This window comes from Lygodium microphyllum, chromosome 18, assembly GCF_053477565.2.
Source record: "Lygodium microphyllum isolate KBCC chromosome 18, Lygodium_microphyllum_v1.1.10, whole genome shotgun sequence".
Taxonomy (NCBI): Eukaryota; Viridiplantae; Streptophyta; class Polypodiopsida; order Schizaeales; family Lygodiaceae; genus Lygodium; species Lygodium microphyllum.
The window spans coordinates 108195407-108218171 of NC_141152.1; the positions used below are offsets into that span (position 1 = coordinate 108195407).

At 40.7% G+C, this 22765-nt stretch overlaps 1 protein-coding gene across 6 annotated transcripts in view; it reads left to right on the top strand.

The window, feature by feature from the left end:
• The first annotated feature begins 705 nt into the window (after positions 1-705).
• PUP5 (purine permease 5) overlaps positions 706-22765 on the top strand; it is a 34314-nt gene continuing 12254 nt past the window's right edge. Inside the window, exons 1-2 of one of the 6 annotated variants that reach the window (XM_087699080.1) lie at positions 707-1027; positions 1110-1261. The gene's annotated coding sequence lies outside the window, so the exon portion shown is untranslated. Of the gene's footprint in view, positions 1028-1109; positions 1262-22765 lie in introns of all 6 variants that reach the window. The other 5 variants (XM_087699083.1, XM_087699079.1, XM_087699081.1 and 2 more) reach the window with 5 other exon arrangements.

The following is a 22765-nucleotide window of genomic DNA, read 5'->3' on the forward strand; positions in this document are numbered from 1 at the left end:
AGTGCATAAATCAAAACTCAAACTTTCTTAGCCAAAGCTTTATAACAAGTCATACTAGTGGCCAAAGTTTAGGCTGGTTACACACCAAATAAGAGACACCCACTTTGTAAGCTTTAACCAATCAAAACACTTATTTAAGGGTTGGGCATCCGCAGTCCTTTACAGACTGGAGAGGACATGGCCTATTGTTTACTTGCTAAACATGTGAACTCGCGGCCCACTTTTGGACAGGGAGTCTTCCTTACCCACTTTGTAAAGTGGCGGACAAGGGTGCACTTTTTACATTTGCAACCAATCAAAAAAATTTATAAGTTTATTCTTTTTTATTTTTTTACAAACTGTGTCCATTTGATGTGTAAAGGTATGATGCCCATGTCCATGCCCAACTACAAAAAGTGCATGCCCACACTGTGGTGGGCGGGGGTTGGCCGTCCATTACTTGGTGTGTAACCAGCCTTAACCATACTCTTAGAAGGGCCCTCTTTTATTCTACTTAGGATTCAAGCCCATTGAAAGACTAGTAAAGACGCTTGGCAGGGGCCCCCTTATTCTACTAGGGTCAACACCTAGGGGCAATGGGGTGAATGGGATGCACTTCTGAAGTCGCATGCATGCTTCACAAAGGCTTTTCTAATGGGAGAAAAAAAAAGAGCATAACCAAGGTGTCAGGAACTTCAACCTGATTGGCTGGCGAACGCAGGAGATCCCCTCTCGGCAAATGGAAAACGTTAACTCCGCTAAGCGCTATGTTATCTCGCCCCTTTTTGCAAGGGATTACCATGGTCATTGGTGGGGTAAAGAAACGCCACTAACCCTGCTCGCACTGGGTGCGACTGTGTGTGGAGTGGAGGAAGTGGGGTCTCGTTAACCCCCCTCTACCGGGGCGCGACCAGGCCCCTAGGTTTCAGGCCCATTGAAACAGTTAAGGCATCGAATTCTGTCGGCTTTAAACATCGAACGCACATTGCAAAGTAACGCATACGAGGGAGAGACGCAGATGATGATGATGATGATGATGAGCATCGAGGTTCGAGCTCTCTTTGCCTCGCTTTAAATCTCTGCAATCTTGTAAAATGTCTGTGTTCAGCACTAATAAGAGCTCATCTCAGGCAATCTGATCCTTCCGATCCGATTGATTTCTTCAAATCACTTGACTGTAGTTGGGAATTAACATGAATCAGCGCAAGAAATAGCCATCAGGACTGCATTTAGGCATCCAATTTTGCAAATGGACAACCAGATCAACATACCTCTTTTCAAGGTATGATTGGCAAGTGGGTTTTCTCTGCTGGCTTTGCTTCATGTAGATGTTTGTACGATCTGTGTACTTGCTAGTTATCGTCACAGCAGCAAACAACCCATCTGTTTACCCTCTATTTTTGTAATGGAACTCAATGTTGTAATTAAAGCTCTTATAAGTCATAAGAGCTTAGAGTTTAGTCTGTTTTAGTTAATTTTTCTTTCTTTCTTTTCATGTGCCTTCACGGCACCGATACCCAAAGTGGATGTAATGAATCATTTGATCTGTCCTATAGGTCAATTTTGGCCTCCAAAGGACATTAATAGAGCTTTCGTTCTTTCTTTCTTTCTTATACAAGTCATTGTTTTGCCAGGGAATCCATGAATTACACCATCATGATGATTCAATATAGTTTTTTAAAATTAGACTTTTCTTGTCACATAACTGTTGCAAATTGCTTTAATGTTCTTCCTTGTTTGGATTATATCTAGTGAAGTTCTTTCTGCTCAGTGAAGTATTCAAAATAGGACTGGAGGTGTTTAGAGGGGCATCAATGACCACTTTGGCTATGTGCATTGAGTTGCCGAGTGGTGCGAATTGGGTTAGCCAACGAAAGCTCAGTTTCACAGGCCTTTGTGAGAAGCTCTTGCGGGATTGTTGTATGGATCTCCAGGTGTTGAGCCCCTACTCCCCTCCTGCTGAGGAACCTCCACATCTATGTTCTTGTTGATGTCCCTCTAGACAGGTAGGGCCAGCCTCCCAGGCCACTCATTGAATGTGCTTGCACTCCCCAAGCAGGAAGCCTCCTCTCTAATGACCTGCTATTCCAGATGATTGGTTGCTTGTCAATCTCCTCTTGACAGCCTACACCTCACGGATCAGCAGGCATATTTTGATGTGAGATCATATGTATTGGGCTCCCTCATGTAGCAGATAGCACAACATAATGGACCTCTTCAGGCACCTTCTAGAGACACCTATGGGATAGTTGGTGTTCGAGAAGGGTCTCATACTTCATATGACTAGTGGGCCATGGGAGTCTAGCAGTTGATAGCTGGTTAGCTAAGATGCAATAAGACAGGGCTGGCCAATGATGCCTGCAGAGGCTCTTGTAGATCCCAAAGCACTATCTGTGGTCTTATGAGGCTGCATAGTTGGTTTGAAGATGAGCTTGTAGGACCCTATTGCAAGTAGACTCAGCCTTGGGATGTGTCACTTGACATGCTTTCTGCAGGCAGTCAGTTAGCTAGGGACGCCATCTACTTTGAGTCGGAGATCCATGATGACATCATTGCAAGTTCATGTGTAGAGTCTAGGCTTATAAGGTGTGCAACCAACCCAATGGCTCATCAGACTGGCGAATCAGAGCAGAATCAAGCCTTTGGGCATTCTCCCATATGTGAAGACTACAGTGGCTGGAAAAGATTATTGGCTAACCTATCTGGTGGTGAAGCCAAACTCTTATGGTACATCCTACCCTCTGCTACTGGGCAGACCATGGATTTTTGAAGCCCGAGCAAGGACGGATTGGTTCAAAGGAAGCTTGACCTTGGGTAGAGGACCCAATAAAGTGGTGTTGAAACTGTATGGTTCTCAAAAAGGACATTGATCCACCTCCTTGGAATTATCTTCTGACTCCCCTAATGAGGCTACGGATGGAACATCAGGAGACGAAGATGCTGTCAAACAGATCCTTCCCAAGAAAACAGTGGCACGTTCCTTAACAGTGGATACTGTAAGCCGACTTCCAAAAGATGCAAAGCCATTATCAATGGGTGAATACTTCCTGCCTGAACCAGGAATGACTTCTGAAATCACTTCTGACAGTGAGATAGAAGCATGGATGTACTGCTCTCCCTGTTACATGGCCATAGCAGAGATAGAGATAGAGGCAGAAGAGGAAACAGAGAATCTGTTCTTCTGTTACAGAGCTCCTACAGAGACAGAAGCAGAGACAGAAGCAGAGACAGAAACAGAGACAGAAGCAGAAGCAGAAACAGAGACAAGAGGATGAATATGATATGGACGAAGAAGGTTATGAAAGTGAGCCAAGATGCCCTACCTACCCGACAAGTATTCGAGTCCATGATGTCATGATCAGAAGTGTGGCAGATTATTGGTAGGCTCACAATGTGGCACATTTGGAAGGCCTGTTGCCAACTGATTTTCAGCAATGAGAGCCTTTTGGTATATACCACTTTGATGGACCTTTGATCATCCATTATTCACTCCTCAGAGACTACTAGGGTGGTGCGCAAATCGGATGTTGTACGTGCGTAGTGAACGTCGGAAGGTCCCCAAGAATAAAGAACTCTACAAAAGCTTCATAAAAGCAATAAGAGAGTTTGCATGACATGAGATAAAAAGACAAATTGGGTGCAATCTCCCCCATGCCTTGTGTGAGCGCTTCACAAGGCATATATTTATAGATTTATTAATCTCCAAGATAAAAATAGCCCAATTTACAATTAGCATGCTTTTGGCTTTTGTGTTTGCTTTTGCCTAAATAAAGAGTAAAGTGTTTGGGTGTCCCAAAAATCGGTCTGTGTCAAAATACAATGTCTAATAATGAAATATTAAACTGAGCGTCTATGCGCATACAAAAATAATAAATGTTTGTCAAGCGCTTTAATAAATAAGCGCGTCTAAATAAATATTGACACCACGCCTTTAGTGATAAGACGTGCGTCCATAAAGAATAATAATTCTTTTAGGTAATCTGAATACACGCCATCACCTGGTATTTCCCAACGCCACTATTGCCTGCTCTACACATCAACTGAAGCATTCACAATTGTTAGAAAATAATAAGATAAAATCCATAAAAGTGAATACCTAGCAGTCTTCAGTTACAAAATAATTAAATAGATTGGAACTTTGTTCTAACTTTAATTTAATACGAGTACATTCTAAACTCGTAAACACCCATTAATTTAATATGTATTTTATGGAATCAGCCACTGTGGAATCATTCACGTGTACATTAAATTAACCTAACATTCGAAAAGGACAGACGTCCCCATTAACTTTTTGTAGAAGGAATCCACTTTGTGTACGAGCCTCGGCAAATAAATATAGTTTTGCAGAATCCACCGAAAAATCTCATAGAATCTACCGTGAAATAAAAACCTCACGGAATTCACCGTGGAATATGCCTCCTAGCATCATACCCCTGGGGGGGAAGAGTAATTGTCCTCAATTACTATTAGCTCAATGTAGAGCGAGCAGTGAGGGGTAAGTAGTTAGGTCACAAGCGTGCATCCATTGGGTTGCTTTAACATGATGATTTTTAAATCTAACCAAATATCTAGAATATCTACGACCACTTCTAGTGGTCATAAAGTCTGTGTCTAGAATATTTTGAAGTTCAAGGATTTCAGTTTCTTATTCTAACAAAGGAGGGTTTTCATAGATAGGATGGACAGGTAATTAGCCTCTAAAAGGTCGTAACAAACTAATATGAAAATATTATGTATCTTCCAATGTTAGGGTAGTTCTAATTTAAATGCATTGTCATTGATTTTATGAATTATTTTGAAAGGTTCATAAAATCTAGATGTTAACTTAACAACAGTGTATTTTTTAACACTTACAATCTTCTCTTTTCAATGTGTAACTAATCATAATCATTAACATTGAATCTCATGACTTTTCTTTTCTTATTAGCTTGTTTAGTGTATGATTGTTGGGCTTTCGCAATCATGTCTTTAACTTAAGCAAAAATAATAGCATGCGTATTGACAATATCATCAGCAGCTTTAACTTTGTTCGACAATAATGTAATAGGTGTAGGCAATCTATGCCTATAAATGATTTAAAAAGGTGCTTTTTGTGTAGCTGTGTGTGGTGTATTATTTATTGTATGTAAATTAAAGTAGATGCAAGTGTGTGTTTCATATTTGTGGTTTTAAAATTGTATTTGCACGCAAGAGATTTAGAATTGTACTGTTAGTAGCTTTTGTTTGCTCATTGGTTTCAGGATGGAATACAGATGAGAAATCAATCTTAATATCTAAATTAGCAAATAAAGTAGTCCAAAAATTGTTACAGAATCTAAAATCATGATAAAAAATAATAACTTTTGGCAAACCATGGTTAATGAAATAGTCTTAAAAAACAATTGTGCAGTTTGAGATGTAGTTAATGTTTTTTTGCATGGTAAGAAATATGTTTATTTGCTAAATCGATCTGCTACAATCCAAATGATATCATGATTAGCTTGTGTGAGAGATAAACCAATTATAAAATCCATTGAAATATATTTCCATGGACGTTCAAGAATCGGTAAAGGCATTAACAAACCATATTGCTTACCATGGTGCCGCTTGACTCTTTAGTAAATTAAACACTAAGAAACAAAGTTAGAAATATTAGATTCCATTTGTAGCCAGTAAAAATCTTCAACCAATGTTCTTAAAGTGAAAATAATACCTCTATGGCCTTGATATGGAGGTCAATAAATTTCGTGCAATACAAATGATCTAAATTGAACAATGACACACAATCTTTTCTCATAAAATATAAATCCATCAGAACAAGACAAATAATTAATTGGAATCCAGTTATTAGCAACCAGTTTGTTCCAATCAGCTTGAAAACTGAGGTCATGGTCATAGGTATTCTTCATAGGAATAAGGAAACCAAAAGATAGAACTGAAATATTATGGATACTTGGTCTTCTACTCAATGCATCGACAACAATATTCTCTCTACCGGGTTGATATTGGATAAGTGGATAGAAACTTTGAATGAAAACAACCCATTTAATATGACAGTAAGAAATTTGTGACTGACTAAGGAGATGTTTGATACTTTGTTGGTCAGTTTTACTTATAAATTCGGGTTCCATTAGATAATGTTTTCATTGTCATAAGACTTGAATTACAGCTAACAATTTTTTAATCATAGGTGGAATACTTCAGTTCAAAGGGTTTAAGTTTGCAACTAGAATAGGTTATGAGATGTGAATCTTGCATGAGGATAGCTCCTATTCTTGATCCGCTAGTATTAGTGACTACTAGAAAGAATGATCGATTAAAATTAGGTAATTGCAAAACATGTGCATGTGTTAAAGCATGTTTCAATAAATCAAAAGACTTTTGCTGATTGTTAGACCAATGATACACATCTTTTTTTAATAATTTTGTCAAAGGCAATGCAAGCAATGAAAAGTTTCTCACAAATTTTTCATAAAAGCTGGTAAGACCTAAGAAAAAACATAACTCATGCACATTTTTAGGAATTGATAAATTTAAAATTGCTTTTATCTTTTTAGGATAAACTTGAATACCATTAGAAAAAACAATATGACTTAAGTATTCAATTTGAGTTTGGAAAAATTCACTCTTGTTAGGGTTAGTATACAATTGATTTTCTTTTAATAATTTGAAAACCAAAGATAGATGTTCATAATGCTCATTCTTATTCTTCTTGAAAACCAATATGTCATCAAAGAAAATAATTATACAATGCTGATACTAAAAAAATGTACGATTTATTATACGACTGAATGTAACTGGTGTATTAGTCAAACCAAAAGACATAACAAAAAATTCATAATGACCAAACTGAGTTCTAAATGCAATTTTAAAAATATAAAGTGTATTCAATCATACTTGATGATATCCAGATATGAGATCTATTTTGCTAAAAATAGTAGCTCCCTATAGTTTATCCATGAGATTGTCTACGCTAAGAATCGGATATCTATTCTTAACAGTGATCTTGTTTAGGGTACGATAGTCAATCCACATTGTATAGATATTATTTTTATTTTTAACTAATAGGACATGTTCACCAAAAGAAGAACTACTGGGCCTAATCAGCCCTCGATTCTTGGATCTCTTTCTCTTCAATCTGATTGTGTCTATAAGGTGCTTTACATGGTGGTTGAGAACCTGGGATTAAATCTATTTTATGATCTTTAAGACGTGAAGGTGGTAAACCAAGGGGTAAATCAGTATTAAAACCATCTTTAAATTATTTAAGAAATTGCGCACGTCTAGAACGCATCTGGTATTTCTTAGCTTCAATTTCATTCACCTATACTAAGTATGATTTGCTACATTTTCTTAATGTACATTTAGTTTGTGTGTGACTAAGCAAGGGAAAATTATCAAAGGTTTGTGTTCCATGTAATGTGATTTGTTCTTCGTTAGAATTAATATTCATGGAATGTGTGGAATAATCTATATCAGGATTATATTTGTGACGCCAAGGCATTTCTAAAATAATATTATGCAAAGGCATAACCAAGAAATTTCTGCGTTCAACATAATCACCAATTTTAATCTCTAAATCATGAACTTCTTGTGTACCATTGTATCTAGTGTCTAAGAATGTAGCTTTTATGTGATAATGAGTTGGAATAGTAGATAAATTCTTAATGCTACGTTTTCTTAATGCACGTTTAGCTTGTGTGTGACTAAGCAATGGAAAATTATCAAAGGTTTGCGTTTCATGTAATGTGATTTGTTTTTCGTTAGAATTAATATTTATGGAATGTGTGAAATAATCTATGTTAGGATTATATTTGTGACGCCAAGGCATTCCTAAAATAATATCACTAGCTTGCAAATGCACAATCAAAAAATTTCTACGCTCAACATTATCATTAATTTTAATCTCTAAATCATGAACTTCTTGTGTACCATTATATCTAGTGCCTAAGAATGCAACTTTTATGTGATAAGGAGTTGGAATAGTAGGTAAATTTAATTCTTTTACCAACTTTGCAAAAATAAAATTATGCGTGTTTTCATTATCATGCAAAACAATCTTTTCTTGACTGTGCATAAAACATTTTATTATTAATAATGAATGAGGATTCGGCATACGTAGTAAAGTATCTGAAGCATCGCTGATATCATCATTATCTTCAGTGAAGTTTGACATATCTTCATATTATTCGTCTTCAATCGCTCCCAAGTGATTGATTTGAACAGCTTGCTTCTTGGATTGCCAGTTCATTGCTAAGTGGCCATGTTGATAACACTTGTAGCAAATCATAGGCTTTGCTTTGAAAACATTATTGGTAATGACTGAAAATTTGGGTATGTTAGGATTTGGTTGGAGAGAAGGCTTAGGGTTTGAATTTGTGTTTGATGGTAAAGCAGGAGATCGAGTCTAGGATTTACGGAAAGAAGAAGGAATAAAATGATTTTGATTGAATCTTTGGAATTTAGAATTGAATTACTTTGTATCAAAGTTACCATTCGTCGAAAATTGTTGCGGTCGCTTTTCTCGTCTACGAATTTTATCTTCTGCATCACGCGCTAAAAAAATCGCATCCTCCAACGTCTTTGGCTTGAACATATTTACTTCCGTATAGAAGTGACCAAGCAAACCGGACATATACTTGCTCTTGTGGATCGCCTCAGGAACATCTTCAAGCATTCGAAGTTGTAGTAAGGCACTTCGGATACGCTTAGTGTATTGCGGAATGGATTCACGATCTCTTTGTTGCAGAAGATCCGATTATTTGATTGCTTTTTTATGGAATTGAGGTGAAATAAAATTCTACAAAAATTTCTTTTGAAAGGCCTTTCTAGTAGAGAGACAATCAACACTCTTGCGGACAACAGTCCACCATAATGATGCTCTATCTGTTAGATGGTTAGTGACACATTTAAGTTTATCTTTTTCAGCATATTGCTCTTTATAAAAATAGTTATCAAACTGACTGATGAAAGCAAGAACAATTTTGTCATCATGCTATCCATTAAAAGTACGGAATTTGAAATTTCTTTTACTTATCTTGGCTTCTTTCTTGAGAGACAATGCTTTGAGTGTCGCGTCAATTGTATGCTGAATAACATCTTCAGGTTGTGCTCCTTCTTGATTGACAGTGGATCGTTAAAGTGTAGCCAATTGTGCTTGTAAATTTTGACATGCTCTTCGCTCTTCTTGAAGCTGCATCATACTTAGATCCAATTTTTGCTGTATAGTCGGCTATGGCAAATTACCTTCGGCCATAAAATCTTCCGTGTTTTGATTGGACATCTTGCAAAAATCTCAAATAACCTCACACACTCGAAATCTCATTAGAAGGATGAGCGTAGCTCAAATTTGGATTTACAAGGCTTGCTTTTAAAAAAAAGACTTTTACGATCTTGCTTTTTTCGCGAGTACGGCAATTGATGATGGTCTTCTTTCAAGCGAAAAATTCTTCCGCATAGACTGCGTATAATAGTCTGCTTGCCGCGAATCAACTCTGCCAAATTGCAGGTGTGAACAAAGGCTTGCTGGAGTTACGAAACTGGTTCGAGAGTAACTTGCTGTGAACACCCGCTAGATAGGAGATTAATAGTTGATTTGAAGCTTTAGTATAAGCTTTAAAACTGTAAGCTTTATATAAAAAAGCTTAACTAATTCGTTTGCTCTGCGACAGGACGACGGCATTTTCTTGACGGCAACGACTTCAGTAAGTACATCCTCACGCCGTCGATCGTTGAATTTTGAAAGTCTTAGGTTTTTAAAAAAAAGCTTTATTAAGTTTATAAGCTCCAAAGTTAATAATCTTCTTCTCTGCTTCTCCGTAACAAAGACTACTTACAAAGGACCTTCAGAGGTGGTTCTCCGTTTCCTGAGTGAGATCCTTCACGATCTGAGAGCACAACAAGGGGGGGGTTCTTCACCGCCAGGAACAGCTTATATTGATGGTTCGTCGTGAGACAGCCTAAAGAGCCTGTTCATTCGTGGAGCTTCGTCTTCACGTGAGATGGTAAGCGATTAGAAGCCCTTGATCTCAGCTTTGCTTTGAAACCACTGGTGCGCAAATTGGATGCTGTATGCGCGCGTAATGAACGCCGGAAGGTCCCCAAGAACAAAGAACTCTACAAAAGCTTCATATAAGCAAGAAGAGAATTTGCACGATATGAGACAAAAAGACAAATTGGGTGCAATCTCCCCCCATGCCTTATGTGAGTGCTTCACAAGGCATGTATTTATAGATTTATTAATCTCCAAGCTAAAAAATAACCCAATTTACAATTAGCATGCTTTTGGCTTTTGTGTTTGCTTTTGCCCAAATAAAGAGTAAAGCGTTTAGGCGTCCCAAAAATCGGGCTGTACCCAAATAAAATGTCCAATAATGAAATATTAAACTGAGCACCTATGCGCATATAAAAATAATAAATGTTTGTCAAGCGCTTTAATAAATAAGTGCGCCTAAATAAATATTGACGCCACGTCTTTAGTGATAAGACGTGCGCCCATAAAAATAATAATTCTTCTAGGTAATCTGAATACACGCTATCGCCCGGTGCTTCCCAACACCACCGCTACCTGCTCTACACATCAACTGAAACATCCACAATTATTAGAAAATAATAAGATAAAACCCACAAAAGTGAATATCTAGTAGTCTTCAGCTACAAAATAATTAAATAGGTTGGAACTCTGTCCTAACCTTAATTTAATACGAGTGCACTCTAAACTCATAAACGTCCATTAATTTAATATATATTTTGCGGAATCACTCACTGTGGAATCATCCACGTGCACATTAAATTAACACGGCACTCGAAAAGGATAGGTGTCCCTGTCAACTTCTCGCACAAGGAATCCACCTTGTGTACGAGCCCCGGTAAAAGAATATAGTTTTACGGAATCTATCGAAAAACCTCACGGATCCACCGTGGAATAAAAACCTCACGGAATCCACTGTGAAATATGCCACCTAGTATCATAGGGGCAGCTTCAAGGGGACTCTCGGCATCGACGCGAGTTTAGAGTAGTTTCTTCACACTCGAGAATTCCTTCGTCTGTTTTTCACCCTATGGGACAAAAAACCTCGGTGGTGTGACACTCTACCATGACTCCTTTCCCCCCCCTCCCAGACTGCCTTGAGAGGCCTTGTACTTTGTTGTGTTTCTTCAGAGTAATATAATCAATCGCACCATTTTTCACAAAAAAATGTCTCACTATGAATCTCAAAGTGTTTACAAAGGTATAAAAATATTAAATATGATGATGTGCCAGCTATATGCTTCAATCCATTGAAGCTATTGATTTTCTTTTCGATTTATTCAAACTTAAGTTCTTGGTCAGATCATGTAGTGGAGCACCATAGTTTTCAATAGGTGAGGCTGCCCTAGTCTTTGTCTTTTTATCATGCAAGCTATGGCAGACTAGATGTAGCCATTTTGAGCTGATTGTTGCAACATTTCTCTTAGTATTTGCTTATTGTATTGTCAGCCATCTATAGTCTTGTTTCGTGGCTTTGGCAATTTTATTGTCTTCTAAGGGAGGCTATGTTTTGTTGGACAAAGAGTGGACTGAAAGAAATGCCATCTTCATTAGGTTTGCTGTTTTTCATTGAGAATTTTGGTAGAGAAGACATCTTGATTGAGAGACCTAGCACAAATATAATTTAATTCTCGGTGAGGGGAAAGGACCTTCCCTATGGTTCATCGAGGGTCCACCTCTTCTAGATCTTTTCCTTTTGGTTCCATAGATGATTGGTTGTGATGAAAAGTATCAAGCAAGTTTCCTTATTTGAGAGCCTATGGCCAATTTGATTGTTAAGGATAAAGTAATGTTCAATGTGTCTGGAGTGCTAAATTAAAAAAGACATTCAAGCTCTGTCATCATGCTAGACTCCAAGAAATGCTTCAATCCAGGTATCATGGGCATAATCCTTACAGAAGGCAAGAATCCATTGGAGAAAAATCCCCACTCCTTTTGAAGGTTTTGGAAAATAGGAGGAAGGCAAGTAACATCAGCCGTCAAAGAGGATCTGTAATAAACTGCTGAAACACAAGACAAGAGAGAAAGGGAAAGAAAGAACACAATACGGATGAGAAATCAGATGTATGCTTGGGAAATGGAATCCATATATCAGACATGAGACTGTCGCATACAACAGTGAGTCACTGGCTGCGTGGGCACCAGCACCGGCTCTTCTCTCTCCACGGGACCTCCAGGTGTGAACTAACCAACCAAGGAGGAGCAACCTAGAATAAATAGGCATAAATAATGCCATAAAATATGTCCGGTCAGCCAGTAATAAATGCCCAATATGACCATAAAACGTACAATAAAAAATGCCCAAATAGCCTAAATAATGTGCCCAAGCCCTTGCAGCTCGGACTCACACATGAGCTGACATATCTGCTAACACCCTCTCTTAGATCATGGGTGATCTGATACAATACAATGGTACAATGAGAATGAATCATAAACCATACAGCATAGAACCGCCAAGTAGAACCATGGATACCCAAGCAGTGGGTGATCAAGCCACCACCAAGGTGCCTTGGAGAGAACTTGATATCGATGTTGATCGTACCAGCTCCTGAAGATAGAGAAGATCATAGCAGCTCTCAATGTTTGTCAACAATGCCGCTGATGTAGCATATGTGATTATCCTGCCACTAATGCCACATCACATAAATGACCGTGGATCCCCCTCCTTTGACCAAACCGCCAAAGTGTCCCCTCATGTGAGCTCCAAACGAAAGCCACCTGCTCTCTGCCAAAGAACTAGCACATCTTGAACCTGGATGTCAATCCTAGCTCCAGGATTTGTATTTGCCAGACTTCGGTCGATGGGTCAGGGATGTCCCTCTTTGGATCTTGTGCATCTGTATAGAAATATAGAGGAGGCATGGCGTTGAGGAAGGGGCCACCAAGCCCTTCCCACAATCCGAAGAAGAAGATCCCTTCCGTGCCTTGGACTTTGCCTTGGCCGGAGGATTTGAGTCGAAATCTGAGGCAGATGATGACTCGTCAGAGGAGTCCGCATCTTGCTTCGTCTTCTGCTCCTAACCAAGCCTTCATCACCGCACTCCAGGTGTAGTAATCAGGTCCATAGAGCTTGTCACCAGTGGATGTGCATGGAGGAGCCATCTATAGAGGATTTAGAAGAGAAGTAGAGAAGAGAAGGTATTTGGAGAGGGAACACAGCCAAAACACGAGCACAGAATGCAAAAAACAAGAGTTTACATACATTATAACCCAAAATCTTACCAAAAGAAGACACGTTGCTGTAAAAAATCAACAAATTAGTCAAAAACTGCCAAAAACAGCAAAAACGGCTTGAAAGTACAATCCCCTAGATACAATAGAGTCATTGGTTGCGTGGACACCGGCACGGGCTCCTCTCTCCATGGGACCTCCAGGTGGTGAACTGATCAACTGAGAAGGAGGAGCCGAGAATAAATAGGCATGAATAATGCCATAAAATATGTCTGGTCGGCCAGCAATAAATGCCCAATATGACCATGAAATGACACAATAAAAAATGCCTAAATAGCCCAAATAATGTGCCCAAGCCACTGCAGCTTAGACTCATACATGAGCTGACATATCTGCTAACAATGGTTGCCTCAGCCCCAGTAGGATTTGAGAGCAATATGCTAGAGTGTAGCTTTGCGGAAGTGTGGGACCAAGGTTGAGAGAGTAGAGTGAGCATGGAGAGAGAGAGAGAGAGAGAGAGAGAGAGAGAGAGAGAGAGAGAGAGATCTGATGTATAAAGTATAAAGTATGCTGAATACAAAGGAATATATGTACACATGTGCAGTCCGTACGTCTGCGTATCTTGACCTCAACAATGTCTCCCTGCTGGACACCTCGAAGTCTGCTGCAATCTGTCCGATCTCTGCCCTGAAATCTGCAATTGCAAGAATGAAGAGAGTGTGCTGGTGGCAGGCTATTTATAGCCTGAATAAAATGCCAAGAAATAATCAGGTCGGCTGACTATGCAGAAAAACTGGCCAACTGTATAGCAGTCTGACTGGACTGCCACGTGGTAGTCAGACTGCATCCTGTATGGCTATTGCTGATGTGGCAAATCTGCTCCCCACATTGAAACTCTCTTAGATGACTGCCCGGTTGGAAAACTGCATATGTACCCACCCTAATTGAGAAAAATGCTTGTCCAAGGGATGACAATCTCTAACACCCCTTCTCAGATCTTGGACGAGGCATAAGGTTGAGGGATCTGGAATGTCGGTGAAGTAGAGCCTAGGGAAGTGCCTTCGTAAATAGATCTGCAAGATTGTCCTCGGTCTTATAGTACTCCAGATCGATGGTCTCATCCAAGAGCTTCTTCGTGATGAAGTGGTACTGGATCTCTACATGCTTCGTCCGGGCATGGAATACGGGATTCCTTGCCAAGGCAATGCAACTCTCATTGTTGCACCGCACAATAGTAGGACAAGTCTGGGGGCAGCCAAGCTCCTCCAATAATCTCCGAAGCCACACAGTCTCACATGTGGTAGAAGATGCGACCTGATACTCCGCCTCAGTAAGACAGGGCTACCGTGGGCTGCTTTTTACTACTCCAAGAGATAACACCTGCACCTAAGGTAAAGCAATAGCTTGTAGTAGATCGCCTATGGTCCACATCACCAGCCCAATCCGAATCACTCTAACCTACGAGGACAAGATCGAAAGTACCTATACCCGCTGCATAGTAAATCCCTAGGTCGGAGGTCCCCCTTAGAAACCGTAGTATCCTCTAGGCAGCTTGCCAATGCACTTGCTGAGGTGCACTCATGAACCCAGCCAACAGATCTACAACAAAAGATAGATCAATCCGTGTGTTGAGGAGCCAAATCAACGATTCAGTCAGTTGACGGTAGCGGGTAGCATCTGCCAAAGGGGGGTAACCTATAACAATCAAGTTATCAACATACAAAACAAACAACACACGATCTTCTCGTTCCAAGCACAGAAGCTTGCTTCAAGCCATACAAGGCCTTCTTCAACCTGTAAACCTTTCCATCTGAGAAACCAACGCCTGAAGGCTGCTCTACATAAATCTCCTCCTTCAAATCACCGTTCAAGAAGGCCGACTTCACATCCAACTGAAAGACGGGCCATCTCCTAAGACCAGCCAAGGCAAGAACAACATGGATCGTTGCCATACGAGTAGTGGGGGCAAAAGTATCATGGAAATCACACCTTTAGAAACAAGATGAGCCTTGTGCTTGTTAAAAGAGCCATCACTATGGTACTTGGTCTTGAAGACCCAATTGAAACCAATCACCTTCTTATGAGAGGGACGAGGCACAAGGTACCAAGTGCCATTCCCCTCAATAGCCTTCAACTCGGGTTCCATCGCTTTTCGCCAATGATCCGACTATAAAGCCTCCTCTCACAGAGGTAGGCTCTCTATCCAGCATAACACAAGACATCAAACAATATTAGAGCAAACAAGCTCCATAGAATGTGCCTGTCACGGGGACATGAAATTTTGAGATGCAATCTTGCTAGTAACATTTGATTAAGTTACTAATCAAATGTGCAAGGTTGTTTAGCACATGTGATGCACATGGCAGTTACTTCATGGGAACGGGCCAAAAACCTGGAGGATGCAGTGGGTGTTAAAGGCAAAAGTTGTGTTAAGTTATGCCAACTGGGTTTTGGTGGTCAGTTGGTGCCAAGTTGGACCCTAGGACAATTGTTTGGCCATTAAGTGTCAGTGGTGACACTAGGAACTAGCATTAATTAATTAATTAATGCTAGTCTAAGGGTCAACAGAGGTTGGGAACCACTCCATGTTGCAAATGGCCTAGCCAATTTCATTATAGATGGACATGTTTAATTTTGGGCAGGGTCAAAAGGGCTGAAATTAATTTTCAGAATTAATTAATTCTGAAAAATTAATTTAATGGCTGAAAATGCATTAGGAAGGCTGCCACTTGGCAAAACTTTCTCATGCAACTAGGGAGAAGATTGTTGGAGGGTGGTGGAAGCTGAATAGCAGCCATTCGGAGCTTGGTGGAGGGAGAGGAGGTGATCAGATTTGGATCTGAGAGGCGACGACTACTGATTGCGCGCCGCGACAGGACAGGGGGCAGTAGGTTGAGAGGAGGGCTAGCCAGCTGAGCTAGTGTTTTACCCCCCTTTTGAAGCTGTTGGTGCCATCAGATTTGTCATCAGAGCTACAAATTAGAAGATACATTTCAGCTGATTTTCTCTCTTTCTACAGCATTCTCTCATCTCCTCCAGTCTATGCTCAAGTATTCTCAGCAATTCTCAGCCATGGGTAGCAGAGTACAGCCAAATTTGGTGGATAGTAGAGAGTTTACTGCTGCGAACCCTAAATTACAGCAGTAATTAGGGTTTTGCAGCCACCTTGGGACCTGTGCCATCAGTGAAAGGTATTGTACACTGAAATCAGCACCTGAAATTCGTGGAATTGTGAGGATGTCGGATGCCAGCCCATCTGTTGTGAATTTGGGGCAGCATTTGACCAGTTGGGGTTCCATTAGAGCAAGTCCTGGGTGAAAATCAAGGGGCAATTTGCCAGAATGCTTTGCTGATTATTGGAATAGCAAGGGGCTTTTGAATCAGCCAAGGAGATCGTGAAATCTCGGCTTGTAATTTATCCATCAGCAATTGAAATTAAAGAAATACCGAAAGGGGCGCCAGTTTTGGGGCCAACAGGGTGTCCACTGTCCAAGTTTATGAAGGTAAAGTGAGCATTTCAGTTTATGTTCATTTGCTAATTGCTGTAATTAAGTGCTTAATCAGGTTAAACCACCCTATCTGAGAAGGAAGGTTGGTTTCATGGTTCCACTGTCGGGATAATCACTCAATCTCTTGATTTGATGAGGCCGAGGCACCTGATTGCAAGCCAAAGCTTTGTGCTAGTGCTGATTTTTGTGCTCAGCTGAGAAATTACAGCAACATGTCTTCATATAGTGAGATGGAATCAAGCAATGATGATGCCTCTCAGTATGGATATTCTCATGGGAATGAAGGAAATGCAATGCCTAATCTTGGACAAGGCTCTCATGATGGACAACAAGCTGAAAATGTTGCTGTTGAGCAAGATTCAGGGCCTTCAAGCCGTTATGAGGTAGATGACCAGCAAAGTGAAGTGGAATTCGATGACCAGTTCAAAAATCAGATGAGGACAGCAGTAAATCTCTTTATTGAATCGGCAAAGGATCCTCAGTTCACCCGATTTTTGAATGCTCTGAAGAAGGACAGCAAGGGCAAGAAGAAGAAGTCAACTTCTACACCTTTGGGACAGCAAGATGCACCGAAGGTAGTGCCAAATCCTTCACTTGAAGCTCCTAAAGAGGCCAATGAAGCTAAACAGTTGGTACCTATGGGGCAAGGAATGCAAATGCAAGGCCGTTATGGAAGTGCCAATCCAATGGATTTTGGACAGCCGGGCATGCATGCTATGATGGGATAGACCTGATCGCTTCACAAAAGAATGTCTTCATGCTGTACAGTGTGCTACAGAGGTATTTTTAGTTGACTTGATGAGACTGATGCTTAGTATTGTGCAATACATGCGAAGCGCATCACTATAACTCCCAAGGACTTCCAACTTGTAAGAAATCTTTAAGTAGTGAAGGATGCATTCGTTCCAATGGATGTATTTTCAACTTTTACAAAAGCAAGTGGAAAAATATGTATGTGGACTGCCCAAAGGAATCAGGGATTTTTGCATAAAATCCAGCGTGTCTAGCATGTCTCAGCTCATAGAGATTGCTGCTACAGCCGATGCTTTGCTGCGTGGAAAGGATTCGGGCTTCTAAGAGAGCGGGGAGAAGCCGAATAAAAAGTTGTTTAAGGCTGAGAAAAGGGGCAAGTCTGAAAACCAGCCCGAAAGGAGGCCAAAACAGCAAAGAAAGGGCTCGAAAACATTGGCACAATGTAGGGAATTGATGGCTGCAAATAAATGCTTTATTTGTGAACAGGAGGGTCATATTGCAAAGAATTGTTCCAATAGGCAGCAAGGTGCAAAATCAGAAAATCAGGGAGATCCTAAGGGTAAAAGGCCCAAAACATCAGTGGGATTGGTGCCCGATGTTGTTAGTGATCAGCCTAATGATGATGCTACTGAGTTGTGCAGAGCATGGGACAAAATTAGGGATCAGCATGCATTGATATTCTTTGATAATGGTGCACGAGCCAATTTCGTCTCTACTGACATGGCAGCCCGTCTAGGCATCAAAGAGGATGAGATGGGAGCAGTGGGGGAAGTTGGAATGGCATGTAAGGTTCATGTAGAACCTGTCACACCACTCATTGGAAAGCTTCGGTTGCACATACAGGGATATGTGGACAGTGAAGAGTTTTACATTGCTCCACTTGAGGGTTGTGATGTGTTGCTTGGTATGCCATGGTGCCACCGTATGCATGCAGTGATTGATTCATATGCAAAAGAGATTCCTATTCAACATAAGGGAAAGACACTCACACTTGATGTAAAGTTGAAAGGGGAATCTGTCCCTGTTGTATCTGCAGTTGCTATTTCTAAAGTAATGAAAAATCATCTTTCAGCGTATTTAGTTTTTGCTAAGGATAAGGATGATAGTGAGAATGTTGGGCTTTTTGCATGAAATCCACTTCTTGGGACATATTGTATCGACTGATGGTATTTGTATGGACCCTGCTAAGGTTGAAGCAATACGTTCATGGCCAGCTTTGAAGAATGTTTATGAGATCTGCAACTTCTTGGGTTTATGTTCTTACTATAGGAAGTATGTACGCGGGTTTGCTGAAAGTGCATCTCCATTGCATGCTTTGCAAAAGAAAGATGCCATTTAGATGGACAGTAGTGGAAATTTCAGCATTTGAAAAGTTGAAGGAAAAGATGACTTCGGATCCTATGCTTGTGTTGCCTGATCTAAGGAAGTCATTTGTGGTTCAGTGTGATGCATGTGGTAACAGCATTGGGGCTATCTTTATGCAAGATGACCGAATTGTGGCTTATGAGAGCCGAATTCTCCACGGTGCAGAGAGGAATTTACAGGTTTATGAGAAAGAGCTCTTGGCTGTAATTCATGCACTGTCTACGTGGAAACATTATTTGTTAGGGGTTGATTTTATAGTGCAGACAGACCATCAGACTTTGAGATACTTTCTGACGCAAACAAAGTTGTCAGAGAAGCATATGAGATGGGGTAAATTTTCTCTCTATGTTTCATTTTCAGATTGTACACATTGATGGTAAAAAGAATGTTGTGGCTGATGCACTGTCACGTAAGCCACAAATTTCAGCCGTCACTATGGTTTATCACACTGAGTTGGATGCCATGAAAGAGCAATATGCTGCTGATTTGGACTTTGCTAATGTTTATGATCAGCTTTGCAATGGCCAAAGGCATGAGCATTTTATGCGAAGAGATGGATTTTTGTTGATGCATGGACGACTGTGTGTCACAAAGCAATTGAGGCCTAGAGTGATCATTGAAAGTCATGCTCCTCCGTATGCAAGACACAGAGGTATTGATGCCACAGTCAAGGCAATGGAGCATTTCTTTTATTGGCCAGCTTTGAGGCATGATGTAGAGCAGTATATTAGGGCATACATCGTCAGAAGGTAAAGTATGATAGGCAAAAGATGCCGAGCTTGTTGCAGCCCTTGCCTATTCCAGATAGGCCTTGGCAGAGCATTACTATGGACTTTATCTTTGAGCTTCCTAGGACACCTACGGGGAATGATGGGATATTGACTATTATTTGCAGGTTTAGCAAACAAGCCCATTTCATTTCGATGAGGAAGGAGATAAAGGTTGATCATATGGCACGATTATTTATGCAGCACATTTTCAAGTATCATGGTATACCTGAGTCGATCATCGGTGATTGAGACCCTTGGATGACCAGTCTATTCTGGAAGGGGTTGTTTGAGAATATGGGTACCACGTTGAAAATTCTCATCATCCTTCCATCCGCAGACAGATGGTAAGTTTGAGGAAGCAAATTCCACAGTGTTGGATCTTTTGAGGTGCTGCTATGTTTCAGACCACAAGACACAGTGGGAGCAGTATTTGCCTTTGGTTGAGTTTGCATATAATAATACGGTGCATAGTTCCACTGGCAAGGCTCCATTTGAGGTGGTTGAGGGTGGCAAGAAGGTTCCACCTATTTTGCACACTAAGGATAAGATCTTTGAGGCTGATCGCTTTGTGGAAAGCTTGGATGCAACCTATGCAAAGATAAAGTATGCACTTTAGAGATCACAGGACAAGCAAAAGCGGGCAGTTGATCGCCATAGACGTGCTTTGCAGTTTGCAGAGGGCGATTATGTATTGCTGCGTTTGGAAAAGGCAAGGTTGAAAAAGATGAAGGGAAGAGAGAGGTTGTATCCAAAGTTAAGCATGAGATACTATGGGCCCTGTCAAGTGTTGGAAAAGGTTAGCGATGTTGCATATCGGCTGAAATTACCTCCACATTGGCGGATACACAATGCCTTTCATGTCAGTTTGTTGAGACCTTTTCATGGTGATGTGCCAGAAGATGTATCTGCTGAAATTCAGCCAGAGGTTGAGGAACTAGATGAGATTTTGGTACCCGAGCAGATTTTGGCACATAAGGAAAGGAAGGTCAGAGGTAAAGTTTCCAGAAGATATTTAGTGAAGTTTCCCAATTATTCACCAATGGATGCAAAATGGATGGAAGAGAATGACTTGGCAGACCATCCTCAGTTGTTGCAACTTTATCTCGATGCCTTTCAGTTAGAGCCGACTTTGGATCGGGCTTACTTAGGCTCAGTAGAGTGAGCGTTCGGAGCATTGCCTGATGCTCAAGGGGGAGGTAGCACTTCCACTCCATCGGTTTTGGACAGCTCTCGTATGTAGTGGATCTCGAATGTATTTAGCATGCATCCAAGGTACTGTGCTGACAGTATGTCTGCCATGAGGTCACTACTCGGTGTAGTAGTCACTGTGAGATACATGTATATGAGTATGGTTGTCACCGCGGCTCTGAGACTATACTTATGCATGAGTTTTTGGACCAGTTTGGCATGAGTTTTTGCCTCAATTTTTGAGATCAATTTCTGATTAGTTTCAGCTCAATTTTTGATCAGTTTGAGAACCGTTTATGATCACTTTGGGATCAGTTTTGCATCAGTTTTTGATCAGTTTTTTTTACCATCAGCTTGTGATCAGTTTGGAGTCACATTTGGAGCCATTTGTGATCTGTTCTCATGTCAGTCCATGATCATGTCATGCTCAGTTTTTAATGGTTTACAGTTGATTCCATGGACAGCCGCATGTAAACGAATGCCATTGAAAGTTTCAGCCATGGTTTATACTGAGAATATGCTTTACTGTGGTTTTGAAATCAGAACGGTTGAGAAACAGAAGTTATGGACGCATCCAATGGTTTCTAGCAACAATTTTGGACTGTTTTTCAGTTTTCTATTATGTTTTGCTGGCTGGAAATTTTCAATAAGTTTTGCGCATATGCAACGGTTCGACAACCGTGGCCAATGTTGTAGTGACTGTCATGTCAAATTGAAATTCCAGTGCAATATACTTTTGCTTTGGCTCAATGCAGTGCAATCGAGAACGATTGCAAGGTTTTCAAGGGGGAGGTCTGTCACGGGGACGTGAAATTTTGAGATGCTTTAATCTTGCTAGTAACATTTGATTAAGTTACTAATCAAATGTGCAAGGTTGTTTAGCACATGTGATGCACATGGCAGTTATTTCATGGGAATGGGCCAAGGACCCCGAGGATGCAGTGGGTGTTAAAGGAAAAAGTTGTGCTAAGTTATGCCAACTGGGTTTTGGACGTCAGTTGGTGCCAGGCTGGACCCTAGGACAATTGTTTGGCCATTAAGTGTCAGTGGTGACACTAGGGACTAGCATTAATTAATTAATTAATTCTAGTCTAAGGGTCAACAGAGGTTGGGAACCACTCCAAGTTGCAAATGGCCTAGCCAATTTTATTATAGATGGGCATGTTTAATTTTGGGCAGGGTCAAAAGGGCTGAAATTAATTTTCAGAATTAATTAATTCTGAAAAATTAATTTAATGGCTGAAAATGCATTAGGAAGGCTGCCACTTGGCAAAACTTTCTCATGCAACTACGGAGAAGGCTGTTGGAGGGTGGTGGAAGCTGAATGGCAGCCATTCGGAGCTTGGTGGAGGGAGAGGAGGTGATCAGATTTGGTTCTGAGAGGTGATGACGACTGATCGCGCGCCGCGACAGGACAGGGGGTAGTAGGTTTTCTCTTCCGCCTCAAGAGAGGCGGCGGCAGGAAAGGAGGGCTCGTAAGCTGAGTTGGTGTTTTACCCCCCTTTTGAAGCTGTTGGTGCCATCAAATTTGTCATCAGAGCTACGAATTAGAAGATACATTTCAGCTGATTTTCTCTCTTTCTACAGCATTCTCTCATCTCCTGCAGTCTATGCTCAAGTATTCTCAGCAATTCTCAGTAATTCTCAGCAATGGGTAGCAGAGTACAGCCAAATTTGGTGGACAGAGAGAGTTTACTGTTGTGAACCCTAAATTACAGCAGTAATGAGGGTTTAGCAGCCACCTTGGGACCTGTGCCATCAGTGAAAGGCATTGTACACTGAAATCAGCACCAGAAATTCGTGGAATTGTGAGGATTTCAGATGCCAGCCCATCTATTGTGAATTTGGGGCAGCATTTGACCAGTTGGTGTTCCATTAGAGCAAGTCTTGGGTGAAAATCAAGGGGCAATTTGCTACAATGCTGTGCTGATTATTGGAATAGCAAGGGGCTTTTAAATCAGCCAAGGAGATTGTGAAATCTCGGCTTGTTTTATCCATCAGCAATTGAAATTAAAGAAATA